This window comes from Trichosurus vulpecula, chromosome 2, assembly GCF_011100635.1.
Source record: "Trichosurus vulpecula isolate mTriVul1 chromosome 2, mTriVul1.pri, whole genome shotgun sequence".
Taxonomy (NCBI): domain Eukaryota; kingdom Metazoa; phylum Chordata; class Mammalia; order Diprotodontia; family Phalangeridae; genus Trichosurus; species Trichosurus vulpecula.
The window spans coordinates 298,805,950-298,817,754 of NC_050574.1; positions in this window are offsets into that span (position 1 = coordinate 298,805,950).

An 11,805-nucleotide genomic window follows, 5' to 3' on the forward strand; every position below is an offset into this window, starting at 1 on the left:
TAAACAAAATGATAAGAATATATGAGGCATATTTGGGAGAGGGGGTGAGGAAACAGGGGAAGAAGCATCTAGGTGGTGCAGTAGATAGAGCACTTGGCCTAGAATCAGGAAGACCTAAGTTCAAAACTTGCCGCAGACACTTACTAGCTGCGCAATGCTGGGTGAGTCACTTAGCCTCTTTCTACCTCAGTTTTCCTATTTGTGAAATGGAGATAATAGTAGCAACTACTTCACAGGATTGTTGTGAAAATAAAATGAGACACTATTTTTAAAGCACTTTGCAAGCCGTAAAGAATTTTATAAATGCTAGCTGTTATTATCATCTGCCCTTCTTTATCCTTGATTTCTGTGCGCCAGGTTAGTCAGTGAACGCTTAGAAATCCACAGCAATCAATCTGGTTGGGAGCTGTCCTTCAGGAGGTCCCTAAAAATGTTTCTTCAGTTCTCCTCATTTGTAACAGCACGATTTCTGCTCCTGGCCAGGCAAGAGTAAAGCAATTTGGGATGGTCAGAACTGTGTCCTGAATTAGATATTTGTCAATAATACTAAACCATGATCATTGAGGACAAGCAAATAAAAAGATTAAGGAGCATCCATGTTCCACAGGGCCCCGTTGAAAAAATGCCCCGGATTTCATTTTCCTTGGCACTCTGACAGAGAAGTCAGACTGCACCTGGATTTCCCACAGAAAGCCATTTAATAAGACATTTGTTTACTTCCTTCCTTTTACCAGTGACAATATAATCGTGTCTGATTCTTTTCATGATTTGGCTTCAAACCAAAAAGCCAAAAGTATGATCTTGCAGTTGGATGACCCTAAGCACACCATACCTCTGGTAATCCTCACAGTAAGGCAGTTACAGATCCACAGGGATGGAGAGAAAGCAGAAAATATGTTCCTGGTAAAAATAACTATTCCTCCCATCTGGGACATATTGCAGACCTTATGGAGATAGCTGCAGGAAGGAAATTTCTGCTTTGCTCATTTTTCTCTTGAAAAGAAATACCCAAAATGACCACTAGTATAAATGACAGTCTTGGTTCTGCTTAAGATAATATTTTTCTAAGAGCCTTTTATGTTTCTAATTAACAAATACCTTTAAATCAGACCTGGCTGAAAATTAAATGTATACATTTAAAGCCATTCCAAACCATGGAAGGGGGTGGGGTAATGGCAGAGAAGGAATGAGCCACTATCTGAAAATAGGTGCTGTTTCTCCTTTCCTCTCAGCTGCACACTTCTTAGGGACATACCTGCTTTCCTTTCTGTCCTTGCTTCTAGAGATACATGCTTTTTGTACAACTGAGTCTCGACTGTTTCAGGACATACATAGCCCTAGTTTTCAGGATGAAAGATGAGGGTACATTCCTCCCTTCAAATTTTGTGGAGAGACCTAAATCCATCCTGCCACTTTTTAGTCATCCCAAAGTATTGTGGAACGCTCCTATAATCCATCTTCCTCTCAGCCCTCCATAATCTGTTCCCAACCTGATTTTTCAAACGTATCTTCTACTGTGCTCCAACACAAACCCTTCTTTTTCAGTCAGCATCCTACTTGCTGTCATCTGAACATGTGCTTATTCCTGACTCTGTACTTTTGCATGCTCTTGTGTTGTTTCATATTTAAATATGTCCTTCATTTTCTATTTATATAAGTATATACAAAAATGCCTTCCCCCTCTTTTCTGCCTTTTTAGATTCTACTTATCCATCAAATCTCACTTCCTCTGTGAAATATTTCATGGTTCTCAGTCTCCCCTCACTCCATTAAAATGTAGTTATTCTGCATCTATGCAGCCTGTGAACAGGCTGAGTTCACATCATGGGAGCCCTGAGACAGCAAGAACCACAATATAATAATGAAAAATAGCTTTTATTGAATGGGAACAAACTCATGCTAGAGGAAGCTCCAATAATGGTCACATAAAATGGTTGTCTGTAGATAGATAGATAGATAGATAGATAGATAGATAGATAGATAGATGTTAGAAGAGAAAGAAAGAGAGAAAGGGAAAGAGAGAGGGAGGGAGAGAGAGAAAGAGAGAAAATGCATTTCTTAAGCATCTTACTATGTCCAGGCACCGTACTAAGGAATGGTTAAATAAACAAGTAAGAAAGTGTTTGCCCTCAAGAAGCTTATATTCTAATGGGGCAAAAGAAGATATATAGCAGTGCTGAAAGGGCAGAGGGGACACATGTAGGGAAGCATGGTACTTCAGGGAATCTTAAAGAAACTAGGAATTTCTGTAAGGCAGAGGTGAGGAGAGAGTGATTTCCAGTCATGAGGTCTAGCCAATATAAAGGCACAGAGGTGGGATAACAAGAAGGCCTTTTTGATAGATAGAAAAATGTCTGAAGGAGAAGAATGTATAATTAGTCTGGAAAGGTAAGTTGAGGCCAGGTTGTAATTGGCTTTAAATTCCAAAAAAAAGCTTCTATCTGATCCTAGAGCCCATAAGGAGACACTATTGAATAGAGGAGTGTCCTGGCTAGACTTGTTCTTTAGGAACACTTTGACAATTTTGTAGAGAATGGATCAGAGAGAAGACAGACTTGAGGCAGGAAGACTGATTAGGAGACTCCTGCAATAGCTGTCTAAAAGGAAGGAGATGAAGATCTGAACTAGGGCTATAGCCTTGACCAGTAGCCACTGGTGCTGGTGCTGGTGCTGCCAACAATGTGTAGGCTGCTGAGCTGGTGTGGATCATGATTGGTGAAATAACCCAAGCATCCCCTCAGAGACCATTTCCTTTTCCCCTAATGCTGCCTTGGAGAATGAAGCAACTACCAGTAAGGGAGCAACAGCTCTGGAGTTTTGGGCTCTACTCTCCTCCTCATGAGAGGAAATAAGCCAAAAGTAGGAAAGACCTATTATTTCTGCAATAGTTACAGAGGCTCAACTCTGTATGCATATATGTGTAAGTTTTCCCACTTTCCTTGTGCGATCTGTTTTTTCCTTTGCTTTCTTTTCTCCCACTATACATAAAGAAGACTAACAGCCACTAATCCTAGCAGTGTGGTTAATAATAGCAGCTCAGATAGAGGTTTGGGGAGAGCTACAAAAGTCTGGGTAGAAAGGAGAGATAATCCTGCCTCAAGGGAGCAGGCAGATATAGTGATTTCCCTTGGGAAATCAAAAACACTTTGGAGCCACTTTACAACAGTATTCCCAGACCAGCTAAGCAAAAGAGGAGGTAAGCAGGGAGAGATTAATAACTTTAAGTGAATCAAAGGTCCCTAGACATATTACCCATAAGCCCCTGAACATAATGAAATGAATCTGTGAGCCACCGAGGATCCAGGCACCTAAGAGGGGCAGGGAGAGGAGGAAGGTCATCAATCTGTATAATGATAATAATCACAGCTAGCATTTAAATATCAGTTTAAGGTTTGCAAAGCTCTTTACATATATTATCTCATTCAATCCTCACAATAATTCTATGAGGTAGATGTTATTATTATCTACATTTTACACCTACATCTACATCTACAGATGAAGAAACTGAGGCTGAGAGAGGTTAAATGACTTGCCCAGAGTCACTTATCTATTAAGTATTTGAAGTAGGGTTTGAACTCAGGTCTTTCTGACCCTAGGTCCAGAATTTTATCTACTGTTCTAACTATGTACCATGTGAGTTCCCTTTTTGGATTCTTCATTGGTGTTTACATGAGAATATCCCCTTTTTTAATATACCTCATCTGATGATTCCCTATCCCTTATTTTTATTGAAGACATAAGAGGACAACTTTTATCACCTTGTATTTCCCTGTTTCTACCTTGCCATAGACTACCTTGCCTCTTTCTCACTCAGTCACAACATAAGACTATGAGCACAAACATAGACCTGTTTTCATTTATTAAAATTGGTAACAACCTAAAACATATTTTAGTTACTTCTAACTTTTTATATCATCTTCATTTCTAAATATAAGCATCTCCTCTTCCTCCAAAGAACCATCCTTTGTAACAAGGATTTTGTTAACGTAGTTCATTAACACATCAACCAAGTCTGACAGTGTATACACTGTTTCACAGCCATAGTCCCCCGCATCTGCAAAGAGGGGAGGGAGATGAATTTTCTCATTTCTTCTTTAGGAACAGAGTGGCTCATTATAATTCCATAGCATTCTGGTTGGGGAGGGGGGTGCTGTCGCTGCTGTTCTTTTCATATATATCTTTGTAATCACTAAAGAGTCCCATGTGTTTTGTGGATCTATAACTACAAAGTAATCTCCCTCAGTAGTAACTTCTTCAAATCTGAAGGCCAGCGACATGTACACACATTGTCCCCACATTAGAAATATAGGATGATCTCCTCATTCATGAGGAACAGCTTGTAGAGATCTCCTACAATAAATGAAATTTTCATGTAGTGGCTCCCAGGGGGAAAATAGTCATTCAGTTGATGAACATTTATTAAGTACCTACTGTGTGCCAGACACTGTGCTAAGCCCTGGGGATACAAAGATATACAAAGTCCCTGCTCTCAAGAAGCTTACAATCTAATGAGAGAAGACAACACATAAAAGAAAGCTGAAAAGGGTATAAGGTATCTAGCATGAGGGCATGATGGAGAAGTCCAGAGGGACAGCCTGGTGGGAGAAAAAGAGAAGACTAGCCTGAGTTCCCTCCTTAAAGGGAAGTTCTGGGAAGGAAAGCTCAACCTTCCAACAGAAAGGAGGAAGGGACCCCAGGGGCATGAGATACTGATGATATATATTCTAGGGCTGAGGTGATCTTGAAGAGTGATGAAGTTCCTGGTGCATGACAGAGAAATTCAGAAGAGTGGCAATCATGGGGAAAAATACGTTAGACAACTGCCTATAATTCTATCCAAAACTCTGTGGGTTTTTTTCAAGGCTCTTTGAACTTTTCCAACTACATCAAAGGGAAAAACCCAGTATCTTGAATATCCCATAGCTTCTGATTGTCTCCAACCAAGGGGCATGTGCCCTAGCTAGTCAGCTTTAGACAATAAAGGATAGACTATATGAAGGCTAGGGCAGCACCAGAGAACAAAGGGCAATTGAATATGGGATGTCAGGGTGCTCGCTGGCTATTCTAACTGACAAATCCTGAATTCTTTCTTTGCCCACTTCTTTCAAATCCAGATAAAAAGCATTCTAAGGCATCTTCTCTAATCAGCATAGCTCTTGGGGTGGATAAATGTTGTCTCCTTAACTAGGTCATAAGCTTCCCAAGGACAGGGCCTACACAATCAAAAGCCAAACACAGTGAACAGTGCATAAACACCCTTTTAATTATGGATTTTGCTTAACTGTGTGGTACAAAGTATAAGTGATATAAGAATTCAGGGAAAAGAAAGATGATGGCAGTTAATTGACTGGTCCAAGAGTACAAAAGCAGTAAGCAGCAGCGGCAAAAGCATGGTGATAGGAGATAAAGAAGCACAAGTTTGGAACAGCAGGGTGGGATTGGAGAGTTCAGGAAGGGGGAATAATGCCTTTCTGTCCTAGGCACACGGTAATTCATTTCCTAACACCATGTACTTTGCACAGGCTCTCTCCACTCTTCACTCTCTCTTCACCTCTGAGAATTCTTATCTCTCTTCAAGACTGAGCACAAGTACTATCTTTTGCATGATTTTTTTCCCGATTCCCCTAGCTCCTAGCACCTATCTCCCAAGTTATCAACATTTTTATATATTTTATATATACATGCATATGTGTGTACATGTTATCCCCTCTCAAACGATGCAAGCTCCCTGAGGGCAAGGGCTATTTCACTTTAGTCGTTGCATCCCCATTACCTAGCACAATGCTTGGCACATAGCAGGTACTCAATGATAGCTGACTGATTGATTTGGTTGAAAAGGCAGTGTGGCATGATGTTGAATGTGTTGGAAAGGTAGTTCAGTGAAGGTTTTTAAATGCCAAACTGAGGAATTTGTATTTGATTCTAGAGGTAATGAGGAAGCAATGGAGTTTATTATATAAGGAAGTGACATGACCAACCTGTTCACAACATACTGCTAAGATGCCCTTGGGGTCTGCAAAGATTATCTTCTTCCTAACATTTTTCCCAGCAGCACCAAATCAGCCCCCAAACAAATAAACCAGTGTGATCTGGCTCTAGCTCTGCCTTCTGATGATAAACTTCTTAATCATGTGCTAATAGTTAGCAGTCAATTCTTGAAACGCAAGACTTCCCTGGCTAAGGATGCCCTTTGTGCCCTTACGTTAATTACTTCCTTGACTAACTCCAAGAGGCACTTATTAAATTTAGAGAATCCTCTATCCATAAATGAACACACTACAAGTGCCACTGTAACTGCTGTGAGTGGTGAGTTCACCCTGTCAAAGTCAGAAAGATATCTATTTCACTTTGGGGAAGAGAAAGGAAGAAGGAAGAAAAGCACAGCCAGCCATGTCAGGAGCATCCTTACTGTCCACAGCTAAGAGGCAGAAAATCACAGAATCTCCAGAAGTCAAACATAGAGCTGCATAAGAATCACCTCTCCAATATCTCCTAGCATCTGCTTAAAGATTTCCAACAAGAAGGAACATAATACCCCTTGAAGCAGCTCATTCTACTTTGGATAGCTCTAATTGTGAGGAAGTTTCTTCCTTACACCCAACCTAAACCTGCTTCCTGCAGCTTCCATTGATTGCTCCTGGTTCTGTTTTCTGGGGAGAAACAGAATAAACCTAAAGTTGCTTCTGCATCACATCCTTTCAAATACTTAAAGAAAGTCAGCCCCTTCTCCCTATGTTCTCTCTTCATCAGGCTAAATGCTTCTAGTACTTTCAGTCCTTTTACCATACTGGGCACTCTCTGCTTTGGTATATAGTGGGCTCTCCCAATTGGAATTCTTCAAGCATTGAAAAGGTCATAGAAGGGATTCTCCCATTAGAATGCAAGCTCCACGAACACTATCCCTGGAATCAGGAGAACCTGAGTTCAAATCTAGCCTCAGACATTAACTAGCAATGTGAACCCTGGGCAAGTCACTTAATGCTGAGAGCCTCAAAAAAAAAAAAGGAATATAAGCTCCATAAGGTAAGGAATCATTGCTTTTGTTCTTGTGTATCCAACATTTGGCACAATGCTTGGCACATAGTAAATACTTAATAAATTGCTTTCTCAAACATTCATTTATTGGCATTAAGTAGAAGAACCTTTGTTTCAGGGAAAACTTTGGGTTTGTTAAAGGAACTTTGCAATTTACCAAAACTAACCAATCCAATCTCCTCCACCTATTTAGCTCCAAACCCAATGCATTTTCTACTCAAATTGTTGCCTGAAATGTGTGTGCACACAAAACACATACACACACAAACACACACACGCAATGTATACTGATGGCCAAGCTCTATAGTATCCAACTATACATAATAGTCTGCACAATAGATATTTTTCATTTACTTGGTTTTCCCTGTGAAGATAGACCACATTCTTTTAAGTGATTATGGCGTTCACTTAGGAGTCTCTGCAATGTCCTGGGGCTTAATTCAATAAGTACAATGTGGTCTGCAACCGGAGCATTTGGAGGACCTCTCACTCTAAAGGAAACACCTCTTTGACTTGGACTCTGACCTATTACTCTTACTAAAGAATCACTCACTATTTAAAAATTTATGTTTTCTCAATAACCTCTTTACAGTAATAAGGTCTTAGGTGTGGTTGGGTTTTTTTTTTTGGGAGGGGTTGCATATTCACATTTTGGTACCTCTTCCTCTTCATACTTTGAAAAATGATCATTCAGTGCCCTCAAAACTGTTACCTCCAACATGGGCCTCCTTTCAGTAGGCCTAGGTCAACCAGAAACTTTTCTTATCTATGTTTTCTTTAGTGCCATTGGTAGGTAGAAATATACTTGGAATTATGATGTTAGAGAGATACCAGATGTGATAGTGCCACTGTCCTTGATGATGAAAAGAATTCATAACAAAAATCTTTGCTATCCTTTTCCACATTTTGACCATTTATTGTCCTTCCTCTTTCACATTTAAATACCACCAGGATGATTTTACCTAGTTGGAGTTCTTTAAACTCATTTTTTCCCTCCACTGTTTCTTCTTGTTCAATAAGGTATTATTCTTCACAATCTTCCACCATTCTTCATAAGATTTTTTTAAAATAAACTTTAGTTACATTTTTTGTTGTATCTCACCTGTATTTTTCAACTCTCCATGACCTCTCCTACTCCTTGAGAGCCATTTATTATAACAAAGAATAAAAAAGAGAGGGGAAAAACTAACCAACATATTTTAAAAGTATGACATATATAGCAGTCCACACTCAAAATCCCTCACCTACACAAAGAAGAATAGGAGGTGCCATCACAAAGCTGTTCTTTGGTCAGTCAATAAAATTTATTAAACACTTTCTATGGGCTAAGCACTGGGATACAAAGAAAGATAAAAAAAATGGTATCTGCTCTGGAGGAGCTTATTTTCTAGTGGGGGAGACAATACGCAAACAACAAGCTTGGGGCCAAGTTTGATCATTATAATTTCATAGGATTGTTTCAATTTTTTCATTATTTTTGTTCTTTGCTTTTACATATTTGTAGTCATTGTGTATTCTGTTTTCCTGGTTCTACTTCACTCTACATCAATTACTGTCTTCCTGTGATCCTCCACATTCATCATATTTATTGTTTTTAACAGCTCCCGTTTTCATAAGTTTGTTTTATAGCCTGATATTTTACTGAAACTATTGTCTCAATTAGATTTGTTTGTTTGTTTTTACTGATTCTCCAGTATTTTATAAACAATCATAATCTCCATAAGATTTTCCAAACTAGGTTATTTTCTAAACTGGTGTTTCCTTTTGCTGCCATATAGCTCTACTTGGAAAGTAAGTCGGTTGCCTACTAGCTAAGGCAGTTTTCTTTCAATTCTTTGGTGTCCTCATTATAATGATTAACTCACATTAGTCCAACTTCTATAAGAAATTAAAACAAGTGTAGATGCCCTTTCCTCTACCTATTTCTATTTTTTCTGTGTCAATAGCTTATTTAAATGGGTCAGAATAGAATTTCTTTAAAATCTCAAACCATAACTTTTCTCATCTTTATATTTCTTCCAAATTTATATTAATTTTTACAATTTCCCTAGGAAATTGAAGATATTACCAAGTACAGACAACTGATTCATGAATTACTCCCAATCAGTAGAGAATCATTTCTTCTCCTTTAAAACATAATCAATTTCATTTCTGTGATGTTATTCAGTTCTTGTCATGTCTAGCCTTTTGATTTTTTTTCCTTGAAGGAAGTAAGTATTCATGATACTTGAATACTTCTATGAAGTCTTGAGTATCTCACTCCTTTCTCCTAAATCATATTTTCCAAAAATTTTATTTTTTGCCATCTTCACCTATGTCTACTTTTGCTTTGAAATCACCAAATATCAACATACGTATGCATATATGTATATATAAACACATATAGGTCAACACACATATATATAGACGTATACCTGTATTCATGTATATAAAGAGATTTAATTTGGAGAGTTTAATTGAGCTCTTCATATGAATTATTGACCTCTTCATCCTCTGTAACAGACATAGTGTATAAGATATGATTATTTTCATGTAGTATTTTTCTAGGATTAAATGATACATGATGACAATATCTCACGAAACGAATGAAATTTTTGAATGCACAAAGAATCACAGCAAGTTCAGTTACTCCTATATTCATCTGTTCAAGTAGAATTCATGATACATTTCCATTTACTGCAACTTCTTTTTGTCTTCCCATTTCATTTACAGTGTGTCAAAATTAATATTCTCCAGGAGTATATACACTTGTTGGTAATTGGACAAGCATTGGACAAGAATATCCCCTTTATTGTGAAGCATAACAGCTAAGTTAATGTTTATAGATGGGCTGAAATCTGGCCTGGGAGGCCACAATCACCAGTCACTGTAAATGGCAGTGAGGTTCCGTGAATTTGTACCCCCAGCTGGAATGAAAAATGTCAACTCTATGGCATAACAATCTCCTCCTTGGCTTCAGTTTCATCAAAGCAAGTGTGGACCCAGCAGGCCTCTTTACCCCATCATCCTTGAGATTTTTAAAATAGTCCACGTTCAATTATTTTTCCTCTTTCATCCTTGGTCCAAAGAGCTTTCTCTGGACATAGGTCTTTGGTGGCCCCATCAGTTGGTATTTGTAGGTTAGGCAGTAGTTATAGGATAATACAGAAAGCACTCTATCAGCATCAAAGTATAAGAGTTACAAACATTATAAGTACAGGTTACAAACATTAACAGTGAGCAAAGAGCTAAAATAGGCCTAGCTGCCCTGTTGCCTATGCTGTTAACTGCCGGCAATACAAAATGTAATCTCTTTAAAATCTCTGTCTTTACTTCCCAGAAAAATTTAGCTTGTTAACATACCCTCCCCAGTTCCACTGAGAGACTTGGCCCCAAAGGGCCCATGATTCTTGAACAACCAGCTATGGCTTGCCAGGCTTGTGTTGATAAATATTTAACAACAATAAAAACTACAAATGTACCCACAACAATTCAAGTTTAATCTGCACGTTATTAACACATTCTCCATCACTTTCTTAAGTCTAAACAATCAACAAAACAATAAATAAAGCCTTAATATATCGTGATTTTGCTTTTTCCAAAGGGTAAATTCTCGCACTGAATATATAACACTCAGCTCTCCAGAGCCCATCTGAACTGGTTCCGGCACAACCATGCCCATTACCCATATTAGTGCACCTCAGAATTTAGGGGCCTTTTCCTTCTGACTCTGTCCTTACTGTGCCACAGGGTCATTATTCCATATCCTACTAGATATGCCAATTGTCTCAGGTCATGACTGTAATCCATTCATTTCTGATGCAAGGGAATATTCAGAGTCTGAGGGTCTGTTCAGAGCCTGAGTATGTGATCAAATAGGTGCTTCACTTAAGAAGAAGCACAAAGACACCTAGTGAGTACAGATAGAAAGAGCCCACACCGAGCCTGAGGTCTCTAAGTCTCTAAGTCAATATGCTGTGGGTAGGGATCTATTTGAGTTTAACACCACTATTACAGAGGGGTACCACTTATGTGAAGAAGAGCAGGTTTTGTTGACTTTCTCTAAGGTTTTAGTAGTCAATTGTAAGCATTTATCGCATGTTTACAAAGAACCAGGCACTGTCCTGAGTTCTGAGAATACGAATAAATACAAAAATAGGATCTCAGTTCTCAAGGAGTTCACAGTTTAATGGGATGGGGGATGGGGGTGAAGGGGGGCAGAAAGAGTCAATATACAAATTTCTGTTTTTGTACAAGAGACACAGTGTAAAAGGAATGTCATCTCAGTGGGAAGGGAGTAGAAAAGGACTTGCTTCTGACTGGAAATTGAATGAGTTGAATTCTTCAGACAATACCAAGTGTCACATTTTTTTGAGAAGACTTCAATTTCCCTTTTACACATAATGGCCAAATGAAACTTTTACTCTGAAAAAAAAAGAACCTAAGGTTGCTTAGAGAGCTTACCACAGCTACTCCCATCTACAAACAGCTGAAGGATAGGACAAGTTAAGATTGTTGATGCTTTGATTGGGCAGCCTGACTCACCTTTACTGTCCCGACCCCAGATATTCTTTTTTCAAACATAGCCTTTTTATTCCTCATCTCACTCAACCACTCCATTTGGTTTTCAAAGTTTAATCCAAAGAAAATCATCACCTTTCTCAGAAAAAGGTAGCACATGCGTTTGTGAGTTTAATATAATGAAAGAATTTGAAGTTTTGTTAGACACATATTGTTCATCAAAGACCTATCAGCAAAAGCGACACTGTCTGGCCAACACATATAGCCATA